At 39.7% G+C, this 12,730-nt stretch overlaps 1 long non-coding RNA gene across 7 annotated transcripts in view; it reads left to right on the forward strand.

The window, feature by feature from the left end:
* LOC116531765 overlaps positions 1-12,730 on the forward strand; it is a 51,037-nt gene that overhangs the window by 8,333 nt on the left and 29,974 nt on the right. For 5 of the 7 annotated variants that reach the window (XR_004260566.1, XR_004260568.1, XR_004260570.1 and 2 more), the window contains 3 exons: positions 2,953-3,059; positions 4,165-5,977; positions 8,550-8,645. This is a non-coding gene — a long non-coding RNA (uncharacterized LOC116531765). The remainder of the gene's footprint in view (positions 1-2,952; positions 3,060-4,164; positions 5,978-8,549; positions 8,646-12,730) is intronic. The other 2 variants (XR_004260567.1, XR_004260571.1) reach the window with 2 other exon arrangements.

Raw genomic sequence — 12,730 nt, forward strand, 5'->3', positions numbered from 1 at the left:
AGAAACAGTGAATCACATGTGGACGGGAACAACTCTCCCTCACTTGCCTCCTGCACCCAGGCCTGCCTCGTTGTGGGAAGGCACCATCCTTGTGGGGGAATGCCCCTCCTTGAAGGAGAGGTTACTAGATGCCAAATAGACATAAAGAATCTAAGGCCAGGCATGGTGGCTCACACCTGTAATCCCAGCACTTTGGGAGGCCAAGGCATGTGAATCACTTGAGGTCAGGAGTTTGAGACCAGTCTGGCCAAAATGGAGAAACCCTGTCTCTACTAAAAATACAGACACTAGCTGGGCGTGGTTGTGTGCACCTGTAATCCCAGCTACTTGGGAGGCTGAAGCAGGAGAATCACTTGAACCTGGGAGGCAGAGGTTGTGGTGAGCCAAGATCATGCCACTGCACTCCAGCCTGGGTAACAGAATGAGATTCCATCCAAAAAAAAAAAATTCTAAGAAACCACAGGACAATATTAGACAGGCCCTGAATAGATATATATAGTTGGCAAACATATTCTCCCATTCTGTGGGTTATCATTTCACTTTTTTGATAGAGTTTTTCAATGTTTAAAAGTTTTAAATTTTGATGAAATTTATTTCATCTATGTTTTTCTCTTGTTGCTTGGGCTTCTGACACACTGTGAGGGAGTCGGCATTCTCAGAACAAGGAATCCATTGCCAAGTCTAAGATCATAAGAATTTATCCCTATGTATTCTCCTGAGAGTTTTATAATTTGGCTCTTACATTTAGGTCTTTGCTTCATTTTGAGTTAATTTTTTATATAGTATGAGGTAAGGATATATCTTTAATTTTTTTTTATGTTATAAACTGATAAGTCAAAGACTACAAAAGACAACTTGGTGATATTTATTACAAATGTATATCCCTCCCAATTCTATTTCTAGGAATGTATTCTGTAGACACAGGCAAAAGATATATGTATAAGGTAATTCACTGCAACGTTCTTTTTTTTTTTTTTTTTTTTTAATAATAGTAAAGCATTGTAAACAGTCTACATGTCCCTCAACAGAGGCTTCGAAATAAATTGTGCAACAGATAAAATTCTATAGGGCTACAAAGAAAATGAATTTCTATATGTGCTGCTTTGGAAAGCTCTCCAGAAAATATTGTTCAATGAAAAGAAAAAGTTTAGATCAGATTTTGTGTGCGTGTGTGTGTGAAACATTTGGGACAATAAAAATCTATATGCACACTTATTTTTGAAGTTTTAAATTTTTTTTTTTTTTTGAGACAGAGTCTTTGCTCTGTTGCCCAAGCTAGAGTGCAGTGGTACGATCTCGGCTCGCTGCACCTCTGCCTCCCGGGTTCAAGTGATTCTCTGGCCTCAGCCTCCTGAGTAGCTGGGATTACAGGAGCACGCCACCACATCCAGCTAATTTTTGTATTTTTAGAAGAGACGAGGTTTCACTATGTTGGTCAGGCTGGTCTTGAACTCCTGACCTCAAATGATCTTCCCAGCTCAGCCTCCCAAAGTGCTGTGATTATAGGCATGAGCCACCACACCTGGCCTAAGTTTAAAAAGAAAAATTAATTAAAAAATAATTGCATGTATTTATGGTATACAACATGATGTTTTGATACACATATACGCTGGGGAATGATACAACCAGGCTAATTAGCATATCCATCACCTCAAATAATTACCATTTCTTTGTGGTGAGAACATTTAAAATTCTCTCCTTCAGGTCTTTTGAAATACACAATCCATTAGTATTAACTATAGTCACCATGCAGTGCAATAGAACACCAGAACTTAATCCTTCTATCTGATGATAACTTTGTACCCATTGACCAACCTCTCCCCTTTCCCTGCCCGACCCCCCCTCCAGCTTCTGGTCACCATCATTCTACTCTCTACTTCTGTGAGCTTGACCGTTTTAGATTCCACATGTAAGTGAGGTCATGCAGAATCTGCCTCACTGTATATGCACATGTCTGATGTACAAGTAAAGAAGCTGTGCAAGGATTTGTAAGACACCAAGGATGGGGCATTCCCACATTGAGGCAGGTGCTGGGTGCAGGAGGTAAGTGAAATAGCGTTGTTCCGGTCCACACTCGATTCACTGTTTCCAAAAACATGGAAATGCATTACCAAACAATTGGACAAATATATGTTAAAATTTAAAAAGAACCTTCTGTGGAAAAGAAAGGAGCAATCAGGATAAGACAGCCACAATGTTATGGGTGTTGCACGTATAATATTTTGTTTCTGTTGAAGCTCCATGTTTTCTTAATCGGTTTTCTCTTGACTACTGATGTACTAAGTACAATCACACCAGAAATGGCTGAGGCTAGACTGTGGGCTGTGGCCCTGGAGCAGAGCAGCAAGCTGGTCCCAGGATGCCAAATAACAGCCCTGGCCTAGTCCACACAGTAAACAGCAGACCTCACATGGGAAGGTTTACCATCAAGGATTCCAGACAGGAAGACTGTTCTAGAACTCCTCTCACTTAAATAAAGAATACAAGTCCAAATGAATACATGGTTTTATTGTTTTACCAATAAGGGTCTTGACACCAGATAACTTACTTACCTGTCCCTAGGCAACAGAAGGTAAGTGTCCTTGAGAAGAATATCCCTTGACAGGAAATTCACAACTGTCCTTGAGCCTGGAGAGATTGGACAGAAACCCACACCCCTGGCTGTTCTGGAGAGGTTGCTCTTATCTTTATGAAGTCCTGAAGTTGTTTCTAGACATTCCCCTCCCGTCAAATGCTTATAAAAACAGTTGTGGCTAAAGCCTGTTTTTGCTGAAACAATACTCTCTTTATTAATAGAAATTGTCTATTGAAAATGTATTTTTTCTTTCTGGCTTCTGTGGTTAGCAGTGCAACACTAGCAAAACTGGTCCCAGACCTGTGAGTCTGAGACAGGAAATCTGCAAACCCACAGTGGCCACCATGTGTACTTTTCACTCTTTCTGTGTGTGCTAGACCAGAAGATCCGTGCTGGCACGCCATTCTGACACAGGCTGTGAGAGAGTTGACATTCTCAGAGCAAATGCCACACGTGGAAGATGGAGGAGCGTCGTGTGAAGGAAGTAGGCCAAATTCCTTCTGTTTTTATCCTCCTTCCAGTATGAACCCTAAATATCTACTCCACAAGTGGGAAACTGTGATGGATCAGAGTCCTTAGAGAAGTGGTTGGGCAGCTGTGGGAGGGGGAGAAGATAATATTGGTATAATAAAATCAAATTTGAGGCCAGGCATGGTAGCTCACACCTGTAATCCCAGCATTTTGGCCTTGGGAGGCCAAGCTGGGTGAATCACTTGAGGTCAGGAGTTTGAGACCAGCCTGGCCAACATGGTGAAAGCCTGTCTCTACAAAAAAATACAAAAATCAGCCAGGTGTGGTGGCGCCTACCTTTAGTCGCAGCTACTACGGAGGCTAAGGTGGGAGAATGGCTTGAACCGAGGAGGCAGAGGTTGTAGTGAGCTAAGATTTATCACTGCACTCCAGCCTAGGTGACAGAGTGAGACCCTGTCTCAAAAAACAAAACAAAAAAAGAAAAAAGAAAAACTTGAAAAAGAACTCCAATAAAAAGAAAAAAACCCGATTTTATAACTATAATAAAAATACACTATAAATATAATAAAATGTCACGGAGTCTTTGTCTAACTATGGAGAAAAAAAAATTGTCATCTAAAAGACAAATTCCAGAACCAAACACCAGAAAAGTTATCAACAAATGAATGGCTTTTCTAGAAGACAAAGAATGAGTGAGTCCAACTGTAACTAGAAGTGAAAGGAAAGTCGTCTATAGCGTGTTCTTTTTGTGGCATGCAGCAGTGAGGGCAAATTGGAAACTTTGAAGCCTTGGTTTGCTGCTGCAAAAATGGGAATGAGCTTTGGAGGAAAGTGAGGCATACAACCCTACTCTGTGGCTCCTGTCTTGTGGTTGGCGTGAGGCACCACATGCATCATTTCCACTTCAACTAAATTCAGATTGTTTGCTTTATTGTTTGAAAAATGCCCAGTTGTTAAACTTTTCTATTGGATCAGTTTTACCAACTGTATTTCATCCTTTGGGTTTGAAAACTTGGAGGCAATTTGACCACATTTCTTCATTCCACGTCTCCAGAAGTCACCAAAATATAGCTACATCTTTCTTGGTAGAGTTAAGTTTTTTTCTTTTATTTTTGCAGAAGTCTTCAAAGAGAGATGAAAGGAAATTTACTTCTACCTTCCATTCATTGCTAGGGTCCTCTTATCTTTGACAAGAAACTACATCACCTTTTGATTAAAATCTCCAGGGATGTGAACTCACCTCCGCCAAAGAGAAGTCCCGTAGGTGGATAGCTTTCTGGTTTAACACATTTCCCTGTGTTTCACTATTTTGCTTTCCTAAGAGCTTGTTGTTGCCCCACTGAGCAAGGCTGACTCTTTCTTGTGAAGGCCCTTCAAATATGGGGGGTTAGTTATACTGTCTGTCCTGTGAGATATTTCCAAGCTGAATCACACCTTTCCCCAGGATTGTGGCCCCATGTGCGATTTGGATCTTCAGACCACCAGTGTCCCCTGCAATCAGGCTTGCATATTGATGCTAGATTTACTGAAAAACAGCTTTACCTTTGCCAATCATTTGTTGAAAAATCAACAAAGTGTTCCTGTTATAGAAAAACACATTTCCTGCTAAGACTTTTTTTTTTCCGCTCCAACGGCTCTTTGATTGGTTTATAACCTGGGTCTCTATTTCTCAATAAAGCCATCTCCTCCTCTGATTAGGCAACCTTCACAGTGGTACCTCCATTTACTTTGCTCATCTCAGTTTCTCACCATATGCATCCTGGGGTTCCTCATATGGCAAGCTTTATGTTGCTTTCTCCAAAATCATAATTTTTTGGTAAGCTTAAATATCACCTTTTTCATAAAGCCTATCCTGAACAACATTAACCTCAATTATATGACATGTATCTTGAATGTGTCTCATAAGTGAATGTCTTAGGTCAGCTTCCTCAGGAAACAAACTATGAAATAGAGATTTGCATGCAGGATGGTTATGGGGAGTAGTCTCAAAAGCAAACCTGAGAGGAAGTAAAGGAAGAAGGATTGGATACAGGGTAAATTTGAATTGTGATGTTGTTGCAACAGAAGCTTCAGCAAAGTCATGGAGCACCCGGAGCTGGGATTGCCTATTTAGGTGGGGAGGCCAGACCTTCTATTGCTGTATGGACCCATCACTGGATGTGGGCTGCCTTGTGTGAGAAGCAAAATCTTGAGCCAGAAGCTTTCTTTTGCAGAGAACAATTTCTGGGAAGGAACTAGCTGTAAGTTCTCAGCAAGCAATACACCCAGCAGCTGGGAAGATAAAGATGAATGTCTCAGCTTTGAGGTGGAGCCTGGGTGGCAATCCTTAACATGAACAACATACAGTTAAGAACAACCCAGCTTGTGCTTATCTGGATGTACAAGAACTTCAGGTGATTCTTTCGTCCCTCCTGGTAAGAACCACTGTTCTAGCCCTTCGGGTGACTCTATGGACCCATAGATGTTTGTGGATGTTCTTTACTATCTAATATAGGACAGCATATTGAGAGGAGTCAGGTATAGATAGGTCAAAATAGTTGAAGAGGGTTAAAAATTAAAATGCCATGAATATTGTATGCAGTTTCGATATATATATATATATATATATATTTTTTTTTGCCCTACATTTAGGAAATTTCTGCAATTTGATTTTGAGAAAAATATTTAAATGTAACCCTCTAGATTCCAGGTTTTAATAGTATTCATACATGTGATATATTTAACAGCATATTATACACAGAAAAACTACACAGATCCTAAGTGTACAGCTTGATAAATTTTCACCTGGTAAATAAATCCATGTATCCAGCCTGCAGATCAAGAATGAGCAGTGTCATCTGAACACCTTATCCAAGAAGTGTTCATGTACTCACTTGTAGGTTCCCTAAGGACAGTGAAGAGTAGCATCTCTCTTGACTTCCTTCACCGTAGGTTAGTTTGCTCGCTCTTGATGTTCATGTGAATGAAATTATACAGTGTGTAACTTTCCCAAACTTGTGCCAACATTATGAATGTGAGTCATTCATGTTGTTATGCACAGTCGTAATCCATTCATCCTCCACAGTGTATTTATTCTACTACAGATGGACATTTGGTTGTTTCAAGTTTGGGGATATTATGATTAATGAGACTATGGACATTCTTGTACCTGTCATTTAGTGAATATGTATATGCACTTCTGTTGGTTATATATCTAGGAATAGAATTGTTGAACTGTACACATAGAAATGTTCCTTGACTTACAATGGAATTATGTCCCAATAAACCCATCGTAAGTTGAAAACATTATTAAATTGAAAATGCATTTAATATACCTAACCTACAGAACACCAAAGCCTAGCCTAGCCTATCTTAAATGTGTTCAGAAAGCCTTACATCAGCCTGCAGCATGGCAAAATCATTGGCAGTGCACTTTGCCACATAGTATCAGTCGGTTATCCTCAAGATTGTGTGACTGACTGGGAGCTGTTGCTCACTGCACTGCCCAGCATCATGAGAGAGCACTGTCATGTATATTGCTAGCCCAGGAAAATATCAAAATTCAAAGTATGACCCCGGCTGGGTGCAGATCATACCTATAATCCCAGCAGTTTTGGAGGCCCAGGTGGGCAGATCACCTGAGGTCAGAAGTTCAAGAACAGCCTGGCCAACCTGGAGAAACCCCATCTCTACTAAAACTCTGAAAATTAGCCTGGCATGGTGGCAGGTGCCTGTAATCCCAGCTACTTGGGAGGCTGAGGCAGGAGGATCACTTGAACCCAGTAGACGGAGGTTGCAGTGAGCTGAGATCATGCCATTGCACTCCAGCCTGGGTGACAGAGCAAGACTCCAACTTAAATAAAACAAAATATGCCTTCTACTGTATGTGTATAACTTTTGCACTATCGTAAAGTTTAAAAATCATAAGTTGAATCATCATAAGTCAAGGATCGTCTGCACATATGTTTAGCTTTAGTAGATACTGTCAAACAGCTTTCCAAAGTGGTGGTACCAGTTTACCTGCCCACCAGAAGAGTGTGAGAGTTCCAGTTGCTTCACAGCCTTGCAAACGTCTGCTTTCATCAGTCTCTTTCATTTCAGCTATTTAGTAGTATTACGTTGTGGTTTTAATTTGAATTTCTCTCATGGCTAATGAAGCTGAACTTTCTTTTAATGTGTATTGAACATTTCCTCCAAAAGACAGTTTAACTCTTTTTTTTTTTTTTTTTTTTTTTTTGAGGCAGGGTCTAGCCCTGTTGCCCAGGCTGGAGTGCAGTGGTGCAATCATGGCTCACTGCATCTTCAACCTCCTGGGCTCCATATGATCCTCCCACCTCAGCCTCCTGGGTAGCTGGGACTACAGGCGTGCACCACCACACCTGGCTAATTTTTGTATTTTTTGTAGACACAGGGTTTTTCCATGTTACCCAGACTGGTCTTGAACTCCTGGGCTCAAGCGACCCACCCAGCTCAGCTTTCCCAAATGCTGAGATTACAGGAATGGGCCAGTAGACCTGGCCTGCTTAAGTCTTTTGTCCATTTTTCTGTTGGGCTGTCTGAGCTGAGCAAAGGCTTTTTTGTGATATGATGTCATTGATTTATTAACATGTGAAGATGCTCATGATACAGGAATAGAAAGTAAGTATTGTAATGGTTATAACATAGCTTGCTTAATATAATCATATTGTCTTAGTCCATTTTCTATTGCTGTAACAAAATACCTCAGACTGGGTAACTTATAAAGAAAAGTAAGTTTTTCATCTCATGGTTCTGGAGGCTGGGAAATCTAAGAGCATGATGTTGGCATGTGGTGAGGCCTCCTTGCTGTGTCATAACGTGGCAGAGGGCATCAAATGATGTGAAAAAAATGTGCATATCAGCTCAAGTCTCTCTTCTAATAAAGCCACCAGTCCCATCATGGGGGCCCCGCCTGATAACCTTAACTAATTCTAATTACCTCCCAAGGGCCCCACCTCCAATCAACATATACATTTGGGAATTAAGTTTCCAATACATGAAATTTGGGGGACACATTCAAATCTTACATATTTTTATTTATAATTATATAAACTTGAGGGATAATACACCAAAATATGATCCATAACTCTCTCTGGCTGGGAAGATCCTGAATAGTTTTAACTTTCTACTTTCTAGCTACCCTTATTTGTTTTTGTCTTCATTTGTTTTAATAACAAGCATGGATTACTTTTACAGTCTGGAAAAACAATAAAGCTGGTTTTATTTTGAAACAAATAATCAAAACTCAAAATGAAACAAAACCTTCTCAGCGTGTGCTGGTTTGGCTAAGCTATCAGCCTTGTCCCATCTGGAACACCAAGAGACACTGAGGAAAAGTGTCCTCTCTGGGCATGTTTTGAAAGTTTGAGTTAGGAGAAGAGAGTGTAAAAATGAGGAATTGCTTTTATTGCACTACAGCCATGTGCTCCCTTCCACCCTGCTGAGCCTGGAAGATGATCAGGGCCATAAAGACTGGCTAATTACTTAAATTGCCTTTTCTTTGTAGGAGCAAACTTTCCCAGTGCCATTGACTGGGCTTATTTGGTCTGATGACTGGAGTCCTGCTGTTAGCTAGGATGAGGGAAGTGCATTATTACAGTGTGTAAGTATAATGATTTTGTTTACATTTCACAAGGCAAACAGGGTGACTTGCAGTCTTATGTAACCTGGATTTCTACCAGAATCAGGGCTAGAAAACACATGATACCTCCCTCTGTTTCCCATTTTGTTCTGTTTGATCCTAACAACCCATAAACCAAAAACAAAATATGAAACCACCCTACCCATTAATATACAGCTTCTAAAAATTTTTGAAACAATTTTAAATTTATATAAAAGTTGCAAGTATAGTACAAAGAACATTTACCCCCTGGACCACTTGAGATGAAATTGTCCACATGATTCTCCATCACTCCAAATACGTTAATATTTTCTGCAAAAAGGGGCATTCTCTTACATCATGAGGTTACAACCACTAAAATTGGGAAATTGATGCTGAAACATTGATATCATCCAAATTCAAATTTCTTCAGCTCTCCCATATAATGTCTCATAGCAAAAAAAATCTGGTTCAGAAGTATGCATTGCATTAAATAACTGAGTTTTTGATGACTGTGTTGAAAACTTTCATCTCTTTAAAATCTGAGCAGTCCTTGGCCAGGCCTTCTTGTCTCCATCCCAGGAAGACTTCCTCCCTCTCCTCTACCACTCACAGGAAGGTGCTATGGATGCTTGGTCTTGAGAGGCACAGATATAGGAAGAGGGCTAATGCTGCAATAAAGGAGGGCAGGCTTGGCATGGGGCATAGGGTGAAGACAGGAATGTGAGCCAGGGGGATAGCACCCAGGAAATGTCAACTAAGCCCCATGTAAAATTCTCCATCTCTGCCTTTTAATTTTTTCTCTGTATCTCTTTTTGTCTTTCTTTTTCCTTTTCCTTCTACTTGCTTCTTCATCCCCTTCTCTTCATTTTCAAACTCTTACATCATTCTCCTATACTCTTCTGTTTTCTTATAAATTTATTTTATTTTATTTATTTTTTTTTTTTTTGGAGTTTTGCTCTTGTTGCCCAGGTTGGAATGCAGTGGCACGATCTCAGCTCACTGCAACCTCCCCCTCCTGGGTCCCAGTGATTCTCCTGACTTGGCCTCCTGAATAGCTGGGATTACAGGCACCCACCACCATGCCCAGCTAACTTTTTGTATTTTTATTAGAGATGGGGTTTCATCGTTTTGGCCAAGCTGGTCTCAAACTCCTGACCTCGGGTGATCCACCTGCCTTGGCCTCCCAAAGTGCAGGGCTTATAGGTATGAGCCACCACACCTGGCCTCCATTTACCACAGCTACAAAAAATTTGCCTAGGAATACATCGAACCAGGGAAGTGGAAGTTCTCTAGAAGGAGAACTATAAAACACAACTGAAATAAATCATAGGTGCCACAAACAAATGGAAAAGCATTCCAAGTTCATGGATTAGGATTAATGTCTTTTTTTTTGGCAGGGGAGGGGACAAAGTCTCACTCTGTCACCCAAGCCTCTGCCTTCCAGGTTTAGGTGATTCTCGTGTTTCTTGAGTTGCTGGGATTGCAGGTGTGCACCACCACACCCAGATAATTTTTGTATTTTTAGTAGAGGCAAGGTTTCACAATGTTGGCCAGCCTGATCTCGAACTCCTGAGCTCAAGTGATCTGCATGCCTTAGCCTCCCAAACTGCTGAGATTATAGGCATGCACCACCATGCCCAGCCAGTAAACTGATTTTTGATAAAGATGCCAACAACACACAATGGGGAAAAGACAGTCTTTTTAATAAACAGTATTGGGAAAACTGGATAGCCACTGGATAGATTAAATGTAAGCCCCCAAAACTATGACATCGTTAGAAGAAAACACAGGGTGAAAGCTCTGTGACATTGATCTGGGCAATAATTTTCCACAAAAGCACAGACAACAAAAACAAAAACTGGACAAACAGGATTACATCAAACTTAAGAGCTTTTGCACAGCAAAGGAAACAATGGAGTTAAGAGACAGCTCACAGGAGTACATATTTGCAAACTATATATTTCAGGTTTTTTTTTTGAGATGGAGTTTTATTCTTGCCCCCAGGCTGGAGTGGAGTGGCTTGATCTCAGCTCGCTGCAACGTCCACCTCCCTGGTTCAAGTGATTCTTCTACCTCAGCCTCTCCAGTAGCTGGGATTACAGGTGCATGCCACCACATCCAGCTAATTTTTGGATTTTTAGTAGAGACAGGGTTTCACCATGTTGGCCAAACTGGTCTCGAACTCTTGACTTCACGTGATCCCCTTGCCTCGGCCTCTCCAAGTGCTAGGATTACATGCATGAACCACTGTGCCCAGCCAAACTATACATTTCATAAGAGATTAATGTCCAAAATACATAAGGCACTGAAGCAACTCAATAGCAAAAACAGATAACCTGATTTTTAAAATTGGCAAATGATCTGATAGACATTTTGCAAAAGAAGATATATGAAGGGCCAACATCACTGATGTTGATATGATGCTCAACATCACTAATCATCAGAGAGTTCACTTCTTGGCCTTTTGGCTAAGATCAAGTAATCTTCAGAGAATGCAAATCAAAACCACAATGAGCTATCATCTCCAGCTAGAAGGACTTTTATTAAAAAGACAAAAGATAACAAGCGATGTAAAGGATGTGGAAAAGGGATTCCTTACATAGTATGGGTGGGAATATAAATCAATATAGCCATTATGAAAAAAATTATGGAGGTTCCTAAAAAAGTAAAAACAGTACTATGTTTTAACATAGTATGATCTAACAATTCCACTACTGGGTAGATAACCAGAGGAAATCATTATGTTAAACAGATATCTGATTTCCTATGTTTACAGCAACACTATTCACAATGCAATCAGTCTAAGTGTCTATCAACAGATGAATGTATAAACGGAATGTGCTATATATATACAATGGAATACTACTCAGCCATTAAAAAACATTGAAATACCATCATTTATCACAATTAAAAGGGAAATGAAACTTAAAAATACAGAAAACAAAATGTATGTCTCATGAAGGCATTGTAGACTTTCTTTATTTTTTGTAGTTCCACATTTATGTCTGTTCTAATTCTGCTCCTCGGGCTTTGTAGGTGTGTGTTTCTTAGAAGATTCTGTCCTGTCTTGCTTGCTTTTAACACTCACTGTCATAATGCTCTCCCTCACTCCCATAATTTCAACTCTGTGGATGATTCCCAAATGTATCTCCTTCAAACTGACATCTGTTTGAGCTCCAAGGATTGCATTTCCAGGTGCCTGTCAGATACCTTAAACTCAACCAAACTTGTTAGTAATATTTTATACCCTCCTAGAGCAGCTCAGTCTACTGACTTCTGATGTGAAAACTCATGATTTTTTTACTCCTTCCTCTCTTTTACCTTGCCCTTCCAAGCTTTAGTAATTGTCAGGTATTTCTTTGAAATGTTATTTTTATCTTTTTTTGTTCATTCCCACATCATTTGCTTCTGCAGTATTTAATAAACACATATTAATTTTTCTATTTCTCTTTTAGTACTTTTTCATTTTTACTTAATTTTAGTAGCTTTGTGGAGATACAGTTTACATGCACAAAATTCACCCAAGATAATGCAGTTTAATTAATTTTGTAAATGTAATGTAGAGAGTGATGTAACAGCCATCAATACCATCTAGTTTTGTGACATTTTCTTCAACGCATAAAATGCTCTTGTATCCATTTGTAGTTCTTTCTTATGCTCACCTTCAGCTTCAAGTAACCACTGATCTGCTTTTTATTTCTATAGATTTGCTTTTTCTAGAAATTTTATATAAATGGAAGTGTGTAATATATAGCCTTCTGTGTCTGGCTTTTTTCATTTAGCATAATGTGTTTGATGCTTATTCATATGGAAATATCAGTAGTTTGTTTCTTTTGTATTGCTGAGCAGCATTCCATTGTACAGATCTACTACGTTTACTTTATCCACCAGTTAATGGACATTTGAATTATTTTCAGTTTGTGCTTATTATGAATAATGTGGCTTCAAACACTCCCGTGTAAGTTTTTTGGCACACATAAACTTTCATTTCTCTTTTTTTTTTTTTTTTTTTTTTTTTTGGAAAGTTTTTTACTTTTTTTTCCCGCGGTGGGGGGCCATGGGGGGATTTCGGCTCCACCCAAACA

Source organism: Sapajus apella, unplaced genomic scaffold (genome assembly GCF_009761245.1).
Source record: "Sapajus apella isolate SASKATOON/1434 unplaced genomic scaffold, GSC_monkey_1.0 scaffold72, whole genome shotgun sequence".
Taxonomy (NCBI): domain Eukaryota; kingdom Metazoa; phylum Chordata; class Mammalia; order Primates; family Cebidae; genus Sapajus; species Sapajus apella.